Source organism: Thamnophis sirtalis, unplaced genomic scaffold (assembly GCF_051295495.1).
Source record: "Thamnophis sirtalis isolate CommonGarterSnake01/CBP01778 unplaced genomic scaffold, rThaSir2_p1.2 scaffold_5, whole genome shotgun sequence".
Classification (NCBI taxonomy): Eukaryota; Metazoa; Chordata; class Lepidosauria; order Squamata; family Natricidae; genus Thamnophis; species Thamnophis sirtalis.
In genome coordinates this window covers 3,663,433-3,683,719 of record NW_028261385.1, presented here as the reverse complement: position 1 = coordinate 3,683,719, position 20,287 = coordinate 3,663,433, and the positions used below count along the sequence as shown (strand labels likewise).

General features: G+C 42.7%; 1 protein-coding gene across 13 annotated transcripts in view; it reads left to right on the top strand.

Annotated features, from left to right (window-relative positions):
* Nucleotides 1-17,603, top strand: part of CELF4 (CUGBP Elav-like family member 4) — an 861,219-nt gene extending 843,616 nt beyond the window's left edge. For 12 of the 13 annotated variants that reach the window (XM_087715271.1, XM_087715270.1, XM_087715269.1 and 9 more), the window contains one exon: nt 16,553-17,603. The gene's annotated coding sequence lies outside the window, so the exon portion shown is untranslated. Of the gene's footprint in view, nt 1-12,522; nt 12,606-16,552 lie in introns of all 13 variants that reach the window. The other variant, XR_015696625.1, reaches the window with a different exon arrangement.
* The last annotated feature ends 2,684 nt before the right edge of the window (nt 17,604-20,287 follow it).

Here is a 20,287-nt window from a genome sequence, read left to right as displayed (position 1 = left end):
GAGGCCGCAAAATTATGCACCAAATCCACAGGTATAGAATACGGCAACCCTGGCTCGACGCCGGTAACTGTGAGAGGGATCTTTGTGCCCTAGAGGACAATCACTTAAATAGGAGCCAACCGTGTTCGGCAGCTGCCAAGAAAGCCAGTTCAATCCTAGGCATTAACGGAGGGAAAGAGCCAAAAATCACACGACATTCTAATACCGCTTTACAAAGCCTTAGTAAGACCACGCTGGGAATATTCCATCCAGTTTTGGTCACCACGATGGGAAAAAGATGTCAAGACTCTGGAAAGGGTGCAGAGAAGAGCAACAAAGAGGATTAGGAGGCTAGAGGCTTAAATGTATAAATAACAGTTGCAGGAACTGTGTATGTATTTATTATGCTGTGTATAATTGAAATAATAATGTATATGATTGTACATTATAAAGCAGTGTTTCTCGACCTTGTCAACTTGAAGAGGTCTGGACTTCAACTCCCAGAATTCCCCAGCCAGCATTCGCTGGCTGGGGAATTCTGGGAGTTGAAGTCCAGACCTCTTCAAGTTGACAAGGTTGAGAAACACTGTTATAAAGGGACACGGTTACTCAGTGGCTAAGACGCTGAGCTTGTCGATCAGAAAGGTCGGCAATTTGGTGGTTCGAATCCCTAGCGCCACATAATGGAGTGAGCTCCCATTACTTGTCCCAGCTTCCGCCAACCTAGCAGTTCAAAACCATGTAAAAACGCAAGTAGAAAAATTAGCTGCTTGTGCTAATCGGGCTGTGCTGAAATTGAAACTGAAACAGGCTGTTTGCTGTTTGCTGCAAGGAGGCAAATTGTTGGGTAACAGAGGCAGATTTTCTTTCTTGTTTTCCTTCCCAAAGGCTAGGTGTGTCTTATACTTTGGAGCATCTTATACTCTGAAAAATTCAGTAGCTTGGTTTATTTGTCTGAGTAAGATGAAGGTAAAGGGGTCCCTGCGGATTTTACTCCATTAGTCATTATCGCCTCTACTGGACATTGCTCATCTCCGTTTCAAAGCCATTGAGCTAGTGATTTTCCGGAGACATTTCCACAGTCACATGGCCAGCATGATGTCACGGAGGACTTTATCTTACCATCAAAGTGGTACCTATTTATCCACTCACATCTACATGCTTTCAAACTGCTAGGTGGGTAGGAGCTAGAGCTAGGAACGGGGAGCTCACTCCATCACGTGGCGCTGGGGTCTCGAACCTGGGCTGCCGACTTTCCAGCTGATAAGCGCAGTGTCTTAATTGCTGAGCCGCCATGCCGACCCATTTGGTCTCAGTGCATTCTGAACATTCGGAAATAGGAGTGAATTCCCTAAGCCGAGACCACGCATGAGGCAACCACAGGTTGCAACGGATGTGTAAAATTCCACACCGAGGTGCTGCAGCATTTTGAATATCCTCACCTCGAAAGTCGCTTGCCGTTTCCTTTTTAAGTTTTTACTGGCAATACTGAGTCAACCTTGAGCTGGCTGAGATTCAAACTGCCAAATTGAAGGCAGCCCGCAATCAGCAGCAGTTGTCTGTAGTACTGTACTAACCACAGCACCACCAAGGCTGAAGGAGGGAGGGAGGGAGGGAGGGAAGGAAGGAAGGAAGGAAGGAAGGAAGGAAGGAAGGAAGGAAGGAAGGAAGGAAGGAGAAGTAAGATGAAGGAATAGCAATAGCACTTATATAGTGCTTCACAGTGCTTTATAGCCTTCTTTAAGCGGTTTGCAAAGTCAGCCTCTTGCCCCCCCACAATCTGGGTCCTCATTTTACCCCCCTCGGACAGACAGAAGGCTGAGTTCAACCTTGAACTGGTGAGGATTGAACTACTGGCAGTTGGCAAAATTAGCCTGCAATACTGCATTCTAACCACTGAGCCACAACGGCTCACGGAGGGAAAGGAAAGGAAAGGAAAGGAAAGGAAAGGAAAGGAAAGGAAGGAAGGAAGGAAGGAAGGAAGGAAGGAAGGAAGGAAGGAAGGAAGGAAGGAAGGAAAGAAAAGAAAGGAATAGCAATAGCACTTAGACTTATGTACCAGTTCACCGTGCTTTTACAGCCCTCTCTAAGTGGTTTGCAGAGTCATCCTCTTGCCCCCAACAATCTGGGTCCTCATTTTACCCACCTCGGAAAGACGGAAGGCTGAGTCAACCTTGAGCCGGGCGGGATTGAACTGCTGGCAGTGAGCAGTGAGTTAGCCTGCAGTACAACATTCTAACCACTGCACCACTACAACTCAGAGATAGAGATAGATGATAGATGATAGATGGATGATAGATAGATAGATAGATAGATAGATAGATAGATAGATAGATAGATAGATAGATAGATAGATAGATAGATAGATAAAGAAAGATGGGGGATAAATGGATGAATGATAGACAGACAGACGTCTGTCTGTGTTAGATTTATATACTGCTTCACTTAGATTTATATACCACTTAGATTTATATACGGCTTCACAATGCTTTGCAGCCCTCTCTAAGGGGTTTACAGAGTCATCCTCTTGCTCCCAACAATCTGGCTCCTCGTTTTACCCACCTCGGAAGGACAGATGGCTGAGTTGAACCTTCAGCCGGGTGAGATTTGAACTGCCAAATTAGAGGCAGCCGGCAATCAGCAGAAGTAGCCTGCAGTACTGCACTCTGACCACTGCGCCACCGTGGCTCATTAGGTGTGAAGTTTGCTTTTGCATCTGATTGAAGGAAAGTGAACAGAATAACACAATTGGAAGAGATCTTGGAGATCTCTCAAGATCAATCAAGAGCCAAGGTGACACAGTGGTTAGGGTGCAGTACTGCAGGCCACTTCAGCTGACTGTTATCTGCAGTTCGGCTGTTCAAATCTCACCGGCTCAGGGTTGACTCAGCCTTCCATCCTTCCGAGGTGGGTAAAATGAGGACCCGGATTGTTGTTGGGGGCGATATGCTGACTCTGTAAACCGCTTAGAGAGGGCTGAAAGCCCTATGAAGTGGTATATAAGTCTAACTGCTATTGCTATTGCTATCTTCTAGTCCAGCCCTCTGCTCAAGCAGGTGACCCTATATCATTTCAGGCAATTGGTGGTTTAACCTCTTTAAAAACCTCCAGTGACAGAGCAACCATAATTTCTGGAGGCAACTTCTCTTTCACTGGTTCATTGTTTTCCTTGTCAGGAAATGTCTCTTTAATTCCAGGTTGCTTCTCTCCTGGATTAGTTTCCATCCATCGCTTCTTGTCCTACCCCTCAGGGGCTTTGGAGAAATAGGTTATCGCATCCTCTTTTGGGGGCAGCCCCTTAGGGGTCACAGTTGCCATGTCTACCAAAAGGTGACAAAAATGAAAGCCCAAACTACAGGGAGTTACTCTGTAAACTGGCACCCAAGGATGAGAAGCATTTTGACAGATGACAGAATAATAGCTATAGCAGTTAGACTTATATACCGCTTCATAGGGCTTTCAGCCCTCTCTAAGCGGTTTACAGAGAGTCAGCATATCGCCCCCAACAACAATCCGGGTCCTCATTTTACCCACCTCGGAAGGATGGAAGGCTGAGTCAACCCTGAGCCGGTGAGATTTGAACCGCTGAACTAACTGCAGTCAACTGAAGTAGCCTGCAGTGCTGCATTTAACCACTGCGCCACCTCGGCTCTATAAGACGGATTGAAGAGAATATTCGGAGCTCAGCATTAAACTGTGGGTGACCTTGGTGCTCTCTGAGCTGGGTGGTTTCCTTGCAGATGTTTCACGACCCAACTAAGTAGCATCATCAGTGCTAGAAAGGAGGCGGTTTGCAGGGAGGAGGAGAAAGAAGAAGGGGGGGACTGTGGGGGTCCTTGGTGCTCTCTGAGCTTGGTGGTTTTGTTACAGATGTTTCAGGACCTAACTACGTAACATCCCCAGTGCTAGAAGGGAGAGGAGACAGAATAAGACTGTGGGCTCCTTGGTGCTCTCCGAGCTTCGTTGTTTTCTTGCAGACGTTTCATGACCCAACTGGGTAACATCATCAGTCCTAGAAGATAGTGGGGTTTGCACGGAAGAGGAGGAAGAGAGATGAGGAAGAGAAGAGGAGGAGAAAAGGAAGAAGAGGAGCAGGGGGGGTTGTAGGGTCCTTGGTGCTCTCTGAGCTTGGTATTTTTTGCAGATGTTTCATGACCCAACTAGGTAACATCCTCAGTGCTAGAAGGGAGGGGGTTTGCAAGGAGGAGGAAGAAGAGCAGGAGGAGGACTGTGGGGTCCTTGGTGCTCTCTGACCTGGGTGGTCCCAATTGTTACAAAAGCTGCGGTCTTCAGAAAGTTCCAGGGGAATAATCAATGGATGCCTTTGAAGCATTGTTGGGGGCTGGAGAAAATTGTCGAAAATACCTTGGACCAACGGGAATGAATTATTCATATTAGATGAAGTAAACCTGCTTTGCTCATTAGAAGGACCAGTTAATGAAGCTATTAAATATTGGGGACATCAATTGCAAGGGCAAGAAGCAGCCGAATTCAAGGAAAGGGCTACTAAGGCACACCTTAGTGAGACAAATGCCCATCGGGTCCTAAAGAGTTGAAAGGAGCTGCTACCTCTGGAGGGGACTGTGTTGAAACTCATTTGAACACAGGGTTCAAATGTTTTGGTCAACACATTAAAAAAAAGATGTTGAGACTTTGGAAAAAGTGCAGAGAAGAGCACCCTATTAGAGAAGGTAATGATTGTAGAAAGCCAGGCAGAGCTGTGGGTGGAGTCAAGAGAGGAATAAGTCTGGAATCGTTTTGTTCCCACAAGCTGCCTTGAATTGCGTTAGCTCTTCTCCAACATCAATTTGACTGGAACTTAACTCTTTCTGCCTTACAGAGGGTTAGGGTTAAGGTTAAGGTTAAGGGACATGGTGGCTCAGTGGCTAAGATGCTGACCTTGTTGATCAAAAAGCTTGGCAGTTTGGCGGTTCGAATCCCTAGCACCATATAACGGAGTGAGCTCCCGTGACTTGTCCCAGCTTCTGCCAACCGAGCAGTTCGAAAGCACGTAAAAATGCAAGTAGAAAAATAGGAACCACCTTTGGTGGGAAGGGAACAGCGTCCCGTGCGCCTTCGACTTTGAGTCATGCCGGCCACAGGACCACGGAGACGTCTTCGGACAGCTCTGGCTCTTCGGCTTTGAAATGAAGATGAGCACCGCCCCCTAGAGTCGGGAACGATTAGCACGCATATGCAGGGAGAACCTTTACCCTAAGGCTAAGGTTAAGGCTAAGGTTTTAAGGGTAAGGTTAGGGTTAAAGTTAAGAATTTTTTTCCCCCAACCAGGTTCACGAGTAAGAGTCAGAGAAAACCATGTTGGGTTGTGACTATGTTTAACAAAAGGAAATTAATTCACTTTTGTTGATCAGTTATGTTTATTTTGATATGAGTGTTATGTTCTTTTCTTTTTTTAAGCAGTCTGAACTTAACAACATCCAGTAATTAATTAACATGTATTTATAGCCAGGTTGGGAAAGGGCCCAGATACTTTGATGGGTGTCTGACTTACAGCAAAGGAATAAAAATAGAGTTGTGTTTATACCCGTGACTTCCTTTTAATTCTAGCAGATATGCTCATGTTGATTTCTACCATAACAATCCAAGTTCCACTGGGGCCATAATTCAAAATCAAGCATATCGTTCAAAACGGACTTTTAGATTTTTTTAAAAAGGGGAAGGGGGGAGAAGGAAATTAATAAAAGTTGAATAATGAATAGGTCTGTGAAAGCACATGGAATAATTATGAGAGGCTTCAATCTGTCTCAATTGTACACCTAATTCCTTGTACGTATCCTAGTTTTAGGGCAATTAAAAATGAATCAAAAATATTTGGAGTTCATTGTGCCATGTAGCAAACTGAAGGTGATTTGATCAATAATGATAAGAACAACAATATTCTTATCACAGTCAATGTTATAATCGTCCATTGAAGTTCAAATATTATTTTGGAATAGAATAGAATAGAATAGAATGAGCTGCAAGGGACCTTAGAGGTCTTCTAGTCCAGCCCCTTGCTCAAGCAGAAGAACCAGTGGTGGGATTTAACCAGTTCGCACCTATTCAGGAGAACCGGTTGTTGGAAGAAATCTCATTTTGTTTTTCCCCACTTTCCAGGGCTAATCCTGTAAGGGAGGCAGGAAGGAAACACTCTGGTGTTGTTTCTAGCCTAATCTTCATTGCCCTGCTTACAGAAATTGCCTTTCTGATTAACCCTTATTACATTGTCACAGCTAAGGCCAAGCGCCCATCGACCTAAGTGACATTGAGTTGGCCACGTCCATCCAGTCACATGACCACCGAGCCACACCTACCTAGCTGGTTATTAGGGCAGAGAACCGGTTGTTAAATTATTTGAATCCCACCACTGAGGAGAACCTATACCCGTGGTGGCCAACCAATGGCATGCGTGCCGGAAACAGCGCACAGAGCCATCCCGTGTGGGGTGCACAGCCTCACTGGCTCCTCTTCCATATTCCCGTAAACACATGCGCACTGGCCAGCTGGCCTTCGCGCGTACGGGAGCATCGAAATCTGGAAGAGCAGTGTTACACCACTCATGCGCACACTGACACCCAAAACTTCGTTGGGTTTATGGTGCACGCATGTGCAACGGCTATCTGTTTGTTAGGCCCTCGCCCGTCCTGGGAACCAGAAATTTGGGTGCCGGCATGCGCGGTGGAACACTGCTCTTCCAGGTGTCAGCATTCCCACATGCGTGAAGGCTGCATGTTCCTCACGGGATGGTTTCGCGTGCCATTTCCGGGATGGAAAGAGAAAGATAGGAAGGGAGAGAGAAAGAGAGGCAGAGGGAGGGAGGGAAAGCGGGAGGGAGAGAAAGAGGGAGGGGGAGAAAGAGAGAAGGAGAGAGGGATGGAAAGAGAAAGAGAGGAAGGGAGAGAGAAATAGAGGCAGAGGGAGGGAGAGAAAGAGGGAGGGAGAGAAAGAGGGAGGGGGAGAAAGAGAGAAGGAGAGAGGGATGGAAAGAGAAAGAGAGGAAGGGAGAGAGAAATAGAGGCAGAGGGAGGGAGAGAAAGAGGAGGGAGGGAATGAGGGAGGAGGAGAAAGAGAGAAGGAGAGAGGGAGAGAAAGAGGGAGAGAGGAAGGGAGAGAGAGAGGCAGAGGGAGGGAGAGAAAGAGGGAAGGAGGGAATGAGGGAGAGAGAGGGAGAGAAAGAGGGAGGGAGGGAATGAGGGATGGGGAGAGGGAGGGGAAATTTTTGTTTTTCCTCTGCAGCTGGGCAGCCTGGACTAAATCAGTAACAGATACAGTGAAGTCATCTTCATTTAAACCTTTTGGGAGAGAATCCATGGACATTTACATGCCATTAAATGTCCAAAGACCTGAAATGGGGAAGGTCTTCTCGGAGGGAATTCTGAGTTCTTTATAAATTCAAAGACCTTCCTCTCGCTGGGCATTGATAGTGTCAAATGGGGGAGTGACTGAGGGGGTGACTGAGTGAGATGATAGGCAGAGATATAGGTAAGATACGATAAGTATAAAATAGATGGAAAATAAAAGTATAGAGAGATCGAGGTAGAGAGAGAATGATGAGGGATAGAGAGAGAGAAAGACAAGAGGTAAAATAGATGATAGAAATAGATAATGGCAGAGATACTGTAGATGAGAAATAGATAATGGCACCGATAGAGTGTTAAATAGATGATAGATAGATGAAATAGATAGATGATATACATAGATGGATGGATGGATGAGAGAGAGAGAGAGAGAGATGATAGGGATATAGATATATAGAGAGGGAGGGAGGGAGGGAGGGAGAGTGGGAAGGAGGGAAGTAGATAGAGATAGATATGATAGATAGATAGAAAGAGAGAGAGAGATAAATAAATAAGAGACAGATAAAATATATAGATGATAGAAATGGATAATGGCAGAGATACTATAGATGAGAAATAGATAATGGCACAGATAGAGTGATAAATAGATGATAGATAGATGAAATAGATAAATGATATACATAGATGGATGGATGGATGAGAGAGAGAGAGAGAGAGAGAGAGATGATAGGGATATAGATATATATAGAGGGAGGGAGGGAGAGTGGGAAGGAGGGAAGTAGATAGAGATAGATATGATAGATAGATAGAAAGAGAGAGAGATAAATAAGAGACAGATAAAATATATAGATGATAGAAATAGATAATGGCAGAGATACTATAGATGAGAGAGATAATGGCAGACAGACAGAGATAGATGATAGCTAGATGATGACAGATGAGAGGAGAGAGAAAGACAGACAGACAGACAAAGACAGAGATGATAAACAACAAAAAAGATAAAAGTGACACATGCTCCAGAGACTTTTAATCTGAATTTCTGTTTTTTTTAAAGTCCACACATTTTTTTTCTAGAATATTTCACGCAGCTGGTCAATCGGAGTCCCTCCCCAAAACAACCCTTCCAACCCTTTCTTTTTTCTTTCTTATTCTTTCCTTTTCTTTTTCTTTTTTTTTTTCCTTTTTGCTGACATGAACGCCCTTCTCTACATACAGGAACTCCCTGGGGGAAGGGGAGTTGTGTATGAGACATCGCTTCTGTTGTGGCCTCTGCTGTGTTTTTGTAGATGCTTGAAAACCGGGGAGCCCATCTTCCCTTTCTGCCCCGTGCTGAGAATGCCGAGATGTTACCGGATAATCACTCGCTCGCTCGCTCAAAAGGGCGGGAATTTGAAAAGAAACATTCCGGGGGGGGCGGAGGGGTTTTTTTTCTCTTTTTCACAACTCGTAGCTTTCTACTCCAAAAAGCCTTAAAGTTTGATTTGAGGACAATGTGCCCCACTGACTCTGATCTCAGGAGGAAGAGGAAACAAAGTTCAGTCTACCCTGTGACCCCCAAAATAAGAGAGGGTCTAATTTTCTTTTGACACACACACACACCCCGCCCCGAAATAAGAGCTTGGCCTTATTTTCGGGGAGGTCTTATTATTTTTGAGGTGCAGGAGACGGCGAGCGGGGTCACCTCGTGGCTGCTGCTGGGTTGCGGTATTTTCGGGGAGGGCTTATTTTAGCGCATGCGCTCAAAAACTTGATTGGGCTTATTATCCGGGGAGGTCTTATTTTCAGGGAAATGGCTGTTCTATTTATCTACCTACCTACCTACCTATCTACCTATTTATCTTATTTATCTATCTTCCATCCATTTCTTTCTTTCTTTCTTTCTTTCTTTCTATCTGTCTGTCTGTCTATCTATCTATCTATCTATCTATCTATCTATCTATCTATCTATCTATCTATCTATCTATCTATCTATCTAGCTATCTAGCTATCTAGCTATCTAGCTATCTAGCTATCTAGCTATCTTATTTATCTATCTTCCATCCATATCTATTTATCTACTTACCTACCTACCTATCTATCTATCTATTTATCTATCTTCTATACATCCATCCATATCTATCTTATTTATTTATCTTCCATCTCTATCTATCTATCTATCTATCTATCTATCTATCTATCTATCTATCTATCTATCTATCTACCTACCTACCTACCTACCTACCTACCTACCTACCTACCTACCTAATCTATCATCTATTATCTTTTTCTCTCTTATCTATCTATCTCTATCTATCTATTTCTTTCTATCTATCTATCTATCTATCTATCTATCTATCTATCTATCTATCTATCTATCTATCTATCTACCTATCTATCTACCTCACTACCTAATCTATCATCTATTATCTTTTTCTCTCTAATCTCTATCTATCTATCTATCTATCTATCTATCTATCTATCTATCTATCTATCTATCTATCTATCTATCTATCTACCTACCTACCTACCTACCTACCTACCTACCTACCTTATTTATCTATCTTCTATCCATCCATATCTATCTATCTCTGTATGTCTGCCTGCCTGCCTACCTACCTACCTACCTATCTTATTTATCTACCTTCTATCCATCCATCCATATCTATGTATGTATGTATGTATGTATGTATGTATGTATCTATCTATCTATCTATCTATCTATCTATCTATCTATCTATCTATCTATCTATCTATCTATCTATCTATCTCTTATTTATCTTATCTTCCATCCATATCTATCTATCTTATTTATCTATCTTCTATCCATCCATATCTATCTATCTATCTATCTATCTATCTATCTATCTATCTATCTATCTATCTTATTTATCTATCTTCTATCCATCCATCTCTATCTATCTATCTATCTATCTATCTATCTATCTATCTATCTATCTATCTATCTATCTATCTATCATCTATCTACCGTGTTTCCTGAAAAATAAGACAGGGTCTAATTTTCTTTTGACCCCCGAAATAAGCCCTTGGTCTTATTTTCGGGGAGGCCTTATTATTTTTGAGTGCAGGAGGAGGCGAGTGTGGTCACCTCATGGCTGCTGATGTGGCAGTGCATCACAGCCGCTCGTCAGCTGTTCACCCCTGAGGCCGTGCACGCGCTTCCAGCCATACTTCCTACCAACCAGAGGAAATGGGGGGGGGGACCGGCTGCGTATGCGTTAAAATATTTTTGGGGAGGGCTTATTTTCGGGAGAACAAGGGTAAGAACGATGGAAACCCAAGGAGAGCCAAAAAGATTCTAGATTTGAGGAAGCAACATCAAAGATTGCTCACTTCATATACCTCTACATGGAACCTGAAAATAGATGGGATTCACACCGTTGACACAACCGAACACAACAAAATGTCATTTCTGGGCAACCTGTTTATTCGAGGAGGAGGCAACTGCCAGGCATTGATATCCCAGACTCTTGGGTTCTTGACCTATTTGGATGAAAGAGGCCTCAAGCTTCCTCCAAGGTCCTTTCCAAGGAGGACCGAACGGTGTGGGGCAAGAGACACCTGGTTAGGCAGAGGTACCTCCTCCAGGTCAGATCTGGAGATGTAGTGCGGACGGGGACAGGTTTGTTTGAAGGTCCAACCTCCAAAAAGAGACGTTGGGCAGCCAAGATATGGTCCAGACTTTGCCAACGAATGGTCCACATTGGCCGTCATCCATTGAATGCACATTGAATCTCTCAGCTGCCACAACGTGGCTCTGTTAATGGTCACTGTTTTGATGTGTCCACATGAATTGTGTCTTTTGTGTCTGTGTGTCTTTGGCTAGGCTTCCTCCATTTCCTTTTGGTTATGATTCCTTATGATTTCTGTTGTTTTTTTGTTTTTGTTTTGGGTTTTTGTCCTTTTCGTTTTCTCTTCGTTTGGTTGTGTGCTCATGACAGCTTTTTGGAACAGTGCTGTATTTTAGTGATTTCTTCTCTGCCTCCTCTATTTCCTTCTCCTCTCCCCTCCTCCTGCTTCCCCTTCTCTCCCTCCTGTCCTTCTCTTCCTTCTCTTTCTCCTCTCCCTCACATTCTTCTCCTCCTTTTCCTCGCCCACACATTCTTCTGCTTCTTGTCTCCCTCCCCTCCTTCTCCTCCATCTCCTCCTCTCTCTTGCATTCTCCTTCTCCCCTTCCTTCCATCCTTCTCCTTCTCTTTCACCTCTTACTCCCATCCTTCTCCTCCGTCTCCTTCTCATCTCCCTTCCATTCTTCTTCTCCTCCATCTCCTCATCTTTCTCACTTCCTTCTCCTTCTTATCTCCCTCCCGTTCTTCTCCTCCGTCTTCTTCTCCTCTCCCTCCCATCCTTCTCCTTCTCTTTCACCTCTCTCTCCAATCTTTCTCCCCTCCCTCCCATCCTTCTCTTCCTTCTCCTTATCTCCCTCCCATTCTTCTCCTCTGTCCCCTTCTCCTCCCCCCATCCTTCTCCTTCTCTTCTCCCTTCCATTCTTCTCCTCATCTTCTTCTCCTCTCCCTCCCATCCTTCTCCTTCTCTTTCACCTCTCTCTCCCATCTTCTCCTCCGTCTCCTTCTCATCTCCCTCCCATCCTTCTCCTTCTCTTTCTCTTCTCCCTTCCATTCTTCTTCTCCATCTTCTCATCTCTCTCACATCCTCCTTCTCGTCTCCCTCCCATTCTTCTCCTTCTCTTCTCCCTTCCATTCTTCTCCTCTTCTTCTCCTCTCCCTCCCATCCTTCTCCTTCTCTTTCACTTCTCTCTCCCATCCTTCTCCTCCGTCTCCTTCTCATCTCCCTCCCATCCTTCTCCTTCTCCTTCTCTTTCTCTTTCTCTTTTTCCTTCCATTCTTCTTCTCCTCCATCTTCTCATCTCTCTCACATCCTCCTTCTCGTCTCCCTCCCATTCTTCTCCTCCGTCTCCTTCTCATCTCCCTCCCACCCATCTCCTTCTTTCTCTTCTCCCTCCCACCCATCTCTTTCTCTTCTCCCTCCCATCTTCTTCTCCTCCTTCTTCCTCCTCCTTCTCCTCTCCCTCTCCTCCTCTTCCTCCTTCTCCTCCTCCTCTCTCTTTCTCTCTTTCTCTCCCGCTCTCCCCCTTCCTTCTGTTTTTTGTTTGGGTTTTTAACCTCTCTCTTCCTTCCCCCCACCCACCCACCTACCCCAGACTATATATACCTATATCAATATCTATATAAAAAAAAAAATCTTTTCTTCTTTTGTCATTCAATCAAATTCCAACCCAACCACCAAGAGCCAGTCAAATCCACCACAGTCCCGCGCTGAGCTAGGAAAAAAGTAATGACAGGAAAGTGGAGCAAAAGAGGCCCCCAGTCCGTAAGTTCAACCATCAACTCGAAGTTGGAAGTGTGATATGATGGCACCATGTAACTCAGCTAAGAATTGGTTGCATGTCTGCCGTCCAGTTTCGTGGAGATGCTGTGATTGAAACATTATTTTTTCTTGGATGTCGTATCGGTTGAATAATTGGCCAGTCATGCTCACTTGTGCCTTTTCTTGATTCTGTGCTGCCACAATTCTTTCTTGCTGTGCTCATGTTTATTTCTTTATTTTCGTCTTATCCTTCGTTTGTTTCCTCTTTTCTTTTTTTTAGTGCTTGCAGTGGTTTCTTCGTGATTTTGAGTTTTCTTGTTCGGCAACTTTAATGCTTCTTTAGATATCACCTGGAAAGGGGGAGGTGGGGGGGGGGAAAGAGACAAATTCCTAATTTTATTTCTGGTGGGAGGGGAGAAAATGGGATTGTTGTCTACGTTTCGGAGTAATTTCCAACAAATCAGGAAAAAGGAGCCGTATGGTTGGTATATATATATATTTTTTGCACCCTGAATACCTGTGTTTTCAATGAAATGGGGGCCTTTTTCAATTGAGTGTTTTCGTTCTCTTCCTTCCTTAAAATATTTCCAATCCCTCTCCAAAAAAATAAAAAATCAAGAGTTTAATTGCCGTGCAAAAGAAAAGCCAGATAGAAAAAGAACTTAAGTGCCTTATTATCAAATTTTCCAATTTTTAAGCTTAGGGTAGCACAAGAACAGTAGGGATGTGGTGGCTCAGTGGTTAAACCGCTGAGCTTGTCGCTCAGAAAGATTGGCAGTTCGGCGGTTCGAATCCCTAACGCTGCATAACGGAGGGAGCTCCCGCGACTTGTCCCAGCTTCTGCCAACCTAGCAGTTCGAAAGCACGTAAAAAAAAAATGCAAGTAGAAAAACAGGAACCACCTTTGGTGGGAAGGGAACAGCGTTCCGTGCGCCTTCGACGTTGAGTCATGCCGGCCACGTGACCACGGAGACGTCTTCGGACAGCGCTGGCTCTTCGGCTTTGAAACGGAGATGAGCACCATCGCCCCCTAGAGTCCGGAATGACTGGCACATATGTGCAAGGGGAACCTTTACCTTAGCACACAAACACTTAAGAAATCTTTGGGGAAAGGTGGAGGAGAAATATGATTTGGGGGTTAAAAAGATCTAAAAACACCAGTCCTGATTCTAAACTCAAAGGCCTTGTACATTTTTGTTTTTAGTTACAACTGAAAAAGGGTCCTGGATTAGTGTTTTCTTTTTTTCCTTTATACGTATATATACATATATATATATATATATATTTTCCTTTAGTTTCTTCTATTCTTATAATTTTTGGTGTCGTAATTGTTACAACTGCTGTGTCCAGTTTGCTGTTTGTTCGATCAACAGTGTGTGGGGGGGAAACAAAGAAGAACTTTGCCAGCATGGTTTGAGCTAAAGCATGATGTTTCCCCTATCTAACAGAAGCTTTTGTGGGGTTTTTATTCCTTTCTTTCTTAAGTTTTCTTGATGTAATAAATCACTGAGTCTCTAAGAAGAGAAGCCTGCTTGCCAGCCAGTGATAAGAGCTAATCCCAAAACGATTAAGCATTCTCCTTAAATGTCAAGTTCGGTTGGATGGTGACTTTAAAAAAAAAATCTTTTCATTCAAGAAACGTTACCCTGACATTTTTACATTCGGTTTTTTTTGCTCAGACAGAGACAGGAAGTTTGTTCCCGGTGATTTTTGTTTTTTACATTCCAAGCCTCCTGTTCGAAGTATTATTATTATTATTATTTTTCCGCACTTTGCAAAGGAAAGCAGTTAGCCGGCAGCTGTCCTTCCTAAGACAACGGCAAGGGAGGGACTCAAACATTTGATGTTTGATGAAGAGCCAAGGTGGCGCAGTGGTTAAATGCAGCACTGCAGGCTACTGCTAGATCAGCAGGTCAGCGGTTCAAATCTCACCGGCTCAGGGTTGACTCAGCCTTCCATCCTTCCGAGGTGGGTAAAATGAGGACCCAGATTGTTGTTGGGGGCAATATGCTGACTCTCTGTAAACCGCTTAGAGAGGCCTGAAAGGCCTATGAAGCGGTATATAAGTCTACTGCTATTGCTATTGATGTATTAAGAGGAGGGAATAGAAGGAGAACTCATCAAATTGGCAGATGACGCTAAAATGACAGGGATAGGCAACCCCCCCCCCCCCCAGAAAGACAAGCTCGGGGTCCAAAAAGATCTTGACAGACTTGAATTATGGGCCCTATCCAACAAAACATATTCTCATGTGGAGAAAAGCAAAGCTTCACATTTAGGCAGGGGAAAAAAAATCGAAGGTACGAGTGCAGATTGGGCGAGATTTGGCTCAAAAACAGTAACTAGGAGAAGGAGCTAGTGGACATGAGCCAGATGTTTCCAGCAACAGCCCAAAAAGCTAATAGAATCCTGGGCCGCATAAACGGTTCTACCACAAAACCGCGGACGACAAAATCGCGGTCGACGAAAGCGCGTATGTGACGTCATCACAGCGCGACAAAAAAGATCGAAAAATGTAAAAATAAAGCGAAAACCTTACCCTAACCCCCCCAAACCTAACCCTAAACCTAACCCTAAACCTAACCCTTAACCTAACCCTAACCCTAACCCTTAACCTAACCCTTACCTTTATGTGAATCGGCTTGCTGTAATTTAATTTTTATTTCAATTTTTCGATCTTTTTTGTCGCGTTGTGATGACGTCACATACGCGATTTCGTCGACCGCGCTTTTGTGGAACGCGGTTTTGATGGGTCACGGCATAAACAGAGGCATAGAATCAAGACCACGTGGAGTGTTAGTACCGCTTTATAAAGCCCTTAGTAAGGCCACACCTGGGATACGACATCCAATTTTGGTCACCGTATTACAAAAAAAGATGTTGAGATTAAGAGAAGAGCAGCTAAGAGAATTAAAGGCCTGGAGACTAAAACATCTCTTTGGGGGCATCAGTAACTTCCCAGAAGATTAAAAAGCCGTTAAGGAGAATATGTGTAGCTCAGGGTTGACATGAGGGGCCTCTGAGCTTGGTGGCTTTCTTGCAGACGTTTCGTGACCCAACTTGGTAATGTCATCCCTGCCCGGATGATGAATTGTATTAGCACCGATGAGGTTACCCAGTTTGGGTTATCAAATCAAGAAAACAAGCAAACTCAGAGAGCACGGGAAAGCTAAACATCTCATCTGAAGGGACTAGAGAAAATGTTTATGCTACAAACTCTGAACAAATGTTAAGAGTCCCAACAGTGGTGGGTTCCAGGTGGTACGCCGGTACGGGCGTACCGCTGGTAGCTGGGGGCCGCGGCCACCGTACCAGAACAGTATCACCCGCCTACATTACTTACCGCTTTTTGATGCCAACGGGCCATTTGCACATCCACACACCATGTGCGGCGCCTGCGCGACCTCCTCCAAGCAGCTGGGTGTCGCAGCGCATGCACCCAACGAGGATGCCCGGCCCCGTCGCAACGGTTGCGACGGGATCCGGAACCCACCACTGAGTCCCAAGTCAGACACAGAAGCAACAACGTGTTTAGATAGTTTTCTTCACCTACTTCTCTTATTTGTGAAGCCGGAGTCCCCTTTGAGATGGGAGGAACATCTGGTCATTAGTAGTTAGTAGTAGCAGTTAGTAGTTAGGATCTGGGATATTCTTAGAAGATATTAATAAAATATCCTGAAGGGGAGATATAGTCCTATCACACACTATCCAAGTTTTTAAAAAACACACACACAACAAATAGAATCACAACTAAATTTGCACATAGTTTCCATAATGGGAACAAAATTGTCTTGGAAACAGGTGTTCTCCTAAATCTGTATGCGTGTTTTGTTTTTCTTTCTTTGGTTATAAGGTATGTTCTTGGGATCTTCTCCTCCCTTTGTCAGTTTTTCTGTACAATTGATTCGTTTCGGTCCAGCTTGGAATGACGTTTTTTCCTCTCTTTTTAGGGCATCAGCTGAATGGGCCACCCTTAGAGAAATATATATAAATATAGATATATATATATAAATAAATATATATATATTAAATAAATATATATAGGAACGAGAACTGTGGGATTACATCTTTAAACATCTCAGTCAAGTGGAAAACTTTTAACGCTCTTTCTGGTTGTTTCGACTGGAAACTTTGCTTAGAGGAACGTCACGTTCGGCTGGCTTGAAGGACACGGGGTGGAAAACCCAAAATTGTACCAACCATCCGATGAATGAATCAAGAACATTGGACAAAAGGAAAAGAGAAGAGAAGAAAAAATCACGGCGGGAACAAGATTGACTTGGATTTCTACCGTGAACTTGATCTAAAACCATCATAGCTTTTCCCCGATTCGGAAACGCTAAAAGTGTGCCTGTGGCCATCACAGATGGGGTTGCTATGGCAACCGTCACTAAGCATTCTTTATCTGTCATTCCTTAGCTACATAGGGACCAAAGGACATAACTTTTTACCGCAAACTTGTAGTTGTATGTAAATTACTCAGAAGATCTTTCCGTTTCTCTTAGCTGTTCCCGCTAAGACAGCTTTGGAGAGAGATTCAATGAAATAATGTATTAAAACAAAAAACAAAAAAACACACACAAAAAAAACACACAAAACAAAAACAAAAACTGAAACTCAGCTTCGACGCTTTAAAAAAAAAGGCAAGATAATAGTTCTTTGATACTTCGGAAAGTCTTTGGATATACATTAATTAGAGTCTATGAAACTTTCATATGGTTTTCTTTATAATAGGGATGGACCAAGGGGGGGGGGTGTTTCGAAGGGGCAGGTTTCAGGGGAGAATATTGTCAGAAGACGAAGAAAAGGGGGGGGGAAAAATACGGCTCCATGTTTGGGTAAGGAGAAAGAAGGAGAAGGAGAAAAAAAAACTGCACCGTAGAACGAGAGCTTGTTTGTATGAAAAGAGGGAGCCTTCCCTCCCCTACCAAAACCCCTAATAGTTGTACAGAATTTAAAAAAAAGAAGTTTAAAATACCTATATAACGGGGCAGGGGGGAAGATTAGATGACATAAAAAGCAAAAAAAAAAGCAAAAAAAATATATATAGGCGTTAGCATTAATGCTAAGAAAACACACAAAGATGTAGAAACTTTTTTGTAGCATTTAGATTGATATCCGTTCCTGCTCTAATCAACTGCTGTCGGAAGCGGTTCTCTAGCAGGGCAGAAAGTGGCTTTTTGTCCGGCAAGTTTTTGACTTATAACCATCAAAAAACCGTACTAAGTCGTACCAAAATTGGCGGACAATTAACTGCTCGCTAAGTCTTGAACCAATCAATAACTCAGCGGCTGTGTCGTCCAAAGTTTGGTTGAACTCGACGGAGGTTGAACATTTTCCACGAAACGCATTGCCAAAAGCCACTAATTTAACTTTTTGCTTTGATCGCTTCCATATTTGTTCTAAATCCTTCAGGACGTGGGAAAGGAGGGGTGGGGAGGGTGCGGGATTTAGCCTAGAACCTTAATCTTAAAAAAAAAAAGAAAAACCTTTAAAAAAAATCATAAAAGTATGTTTGGGGAGGGGGGGAGCAATACAGACACACAAAAAAATTAACAAAAAAATGCAATCTCTTTGAAGAATTTCTGAAACTGTTTACAAGGAATTTTGAAAAACGGGGGATGTTTAAAAAAAAAAAAGATGCTGGCTCTGTTTTTCTGTAAATAAATTTGCATATTTTGTAGGACTTTTAATTGTAATGATAGAGAAAAAAAAATCAAGGAAAAAAAACTATTTAAGGAAGCACGATATTTATCTTTGGTAAATGACTTTAGAGCAGTTTAAAAAAAAAGTTGCTTTAAAATCTGAATCAAGAAAAATAGAAACACTTATTTAAGAACACATATATTTTAAAGTATATCATATTTATTATAATTTATTTCCATGGGGTTTTAAGGTTTGATTTTAAGTGTGCCATTTATTTCCTCGCTCCCCTCTTCCACTCTGACCATTTTATCAGATCAAACCAGTAAATTATTCATTATTCTTTCGGAATAATTGTTTTCCTTTGGGTTAGATTTGGGGGAAGTATTAAAAATATGGTCTCCCCCCCCCCCCTATTTTCTTTTCCCTCCATGTCAGATCTGATTTTGAAGTCTTTACACTGGCTAAACACCCCCAAATCTTCTCCGGTGATTTGGCTAGGAGTTCACCGCCAAAGCAACTCGGAATCTCGGTGTATAAAATGCCATGCAATTCTATAGAAGTGCTCTCGGAATCTCAATTCCCTAAAACTCCTTGTAATCTTATGTAATTAATGAATGATGCTTACCAGCTTAGCCCTAAATAAAGCACAGTTTAAAAAAAATGTTTTAATTTTTGGGGTGTTTTTCCCCCCTCCCATTCAAGCTTTCTTTCAGTCTCTTAATGTATACGCTTGGAGAAGGAAGAACATTTTCTTTTAATGGGGGGGGGGGGTCTCGAAGGTCTCTTGATTGCAGAAGTATAAACACCGACAGAAAAGATTTGCATTGAAATGTGGAGGTCCTTTATGCTCTCTGAGCTTGGTGGTTTCCCAGGAGGCGTTTCATGACCCAACTAGAGAACTTCATCAGTGCTAGAAAGGGAATGGGGTTTGTGGAGAAGAGGAGGAAAGGGAGGGAGATGAGGAAGCTGAGGGATTCTTGGTGGACCCTGAGCTTGCTTTTTTCTTGCAGACCTTTCATTACCCAACTAGGTAACATCAGCCATGCCAGAAGGGAGTGAGATCACCCCAATCAAGGACCTACAAATTCAGACAAACAATCAGTGAGCAATTTACTCCGATCAAGGAACTACCAAGGACACTCTCATCAACCCTAGAAGAGGAAGCCACTCCTGTTCTGTTCTGTTCTGTTCCATTCTGTTCCAATCCATTCCATTCCATTCTTTATTCTATTCTGTCCTGTTCTGTTCTTTCTCTATTCTATTCTATTCTATTTGTATCCTATCCTATTCTATTCTTTCTGTATCCTACATTATTCTATTGTTCTGTCCTCTCCTGTTCTTTCTGTATTCTATTCTGTTCTGTTCTATTCTTTCTCTATTCTATTCTATTTTATTCTATTCCATTCTTTCTTTATCCTACCCTATTCTATTCTATTCTATTCTGTTCTGTTCTTTCTCTATTCTATTCAATTCTTTCTGTATCCTATCCTGTTCTTTCTCTATTCTATTCTATTCTTTCTGTATCCTATCCTATTCTGTTCTATTCTTTCTGTATTCTATTCTATTTTATTCTATTCCATTCTTTCCTTATCCTACCCTATTCTATTCTGTTCTGTTCTTTCTCTATTCTATTCAATTCTTTCTGTATCCTATCCTATTCTTTCTCTATTCTATTCTATTCTTTCTGTATCCTATCCTATTCTGTTCTATTCTTTCTGTATTCTATTCTATTTTATTCTATTCCATTCTTTCCTTATCCTACCCTATTCTATTCTGTTCTTTCTCTATTCTATCCAATTCTTTCTGTATCCTATTCTTTCTCTATTCTATTCTATTCTTTCTGTATCCTATCCTATTCTGTTCTATTCTTTCTGTATTCTATTCTATTTTATTCTATTGCATTCTTTCTTTATCCTACCCTATTCTAGCCTATTCTGTTCTGTTCTTTCTCTATTCTATTCAATTCTTTCTGTATCCTATCCTGTTCTTTCTCTATTCTATTCTATTTGTATCCTATTCTGTTCTATTCTTTCTGTATT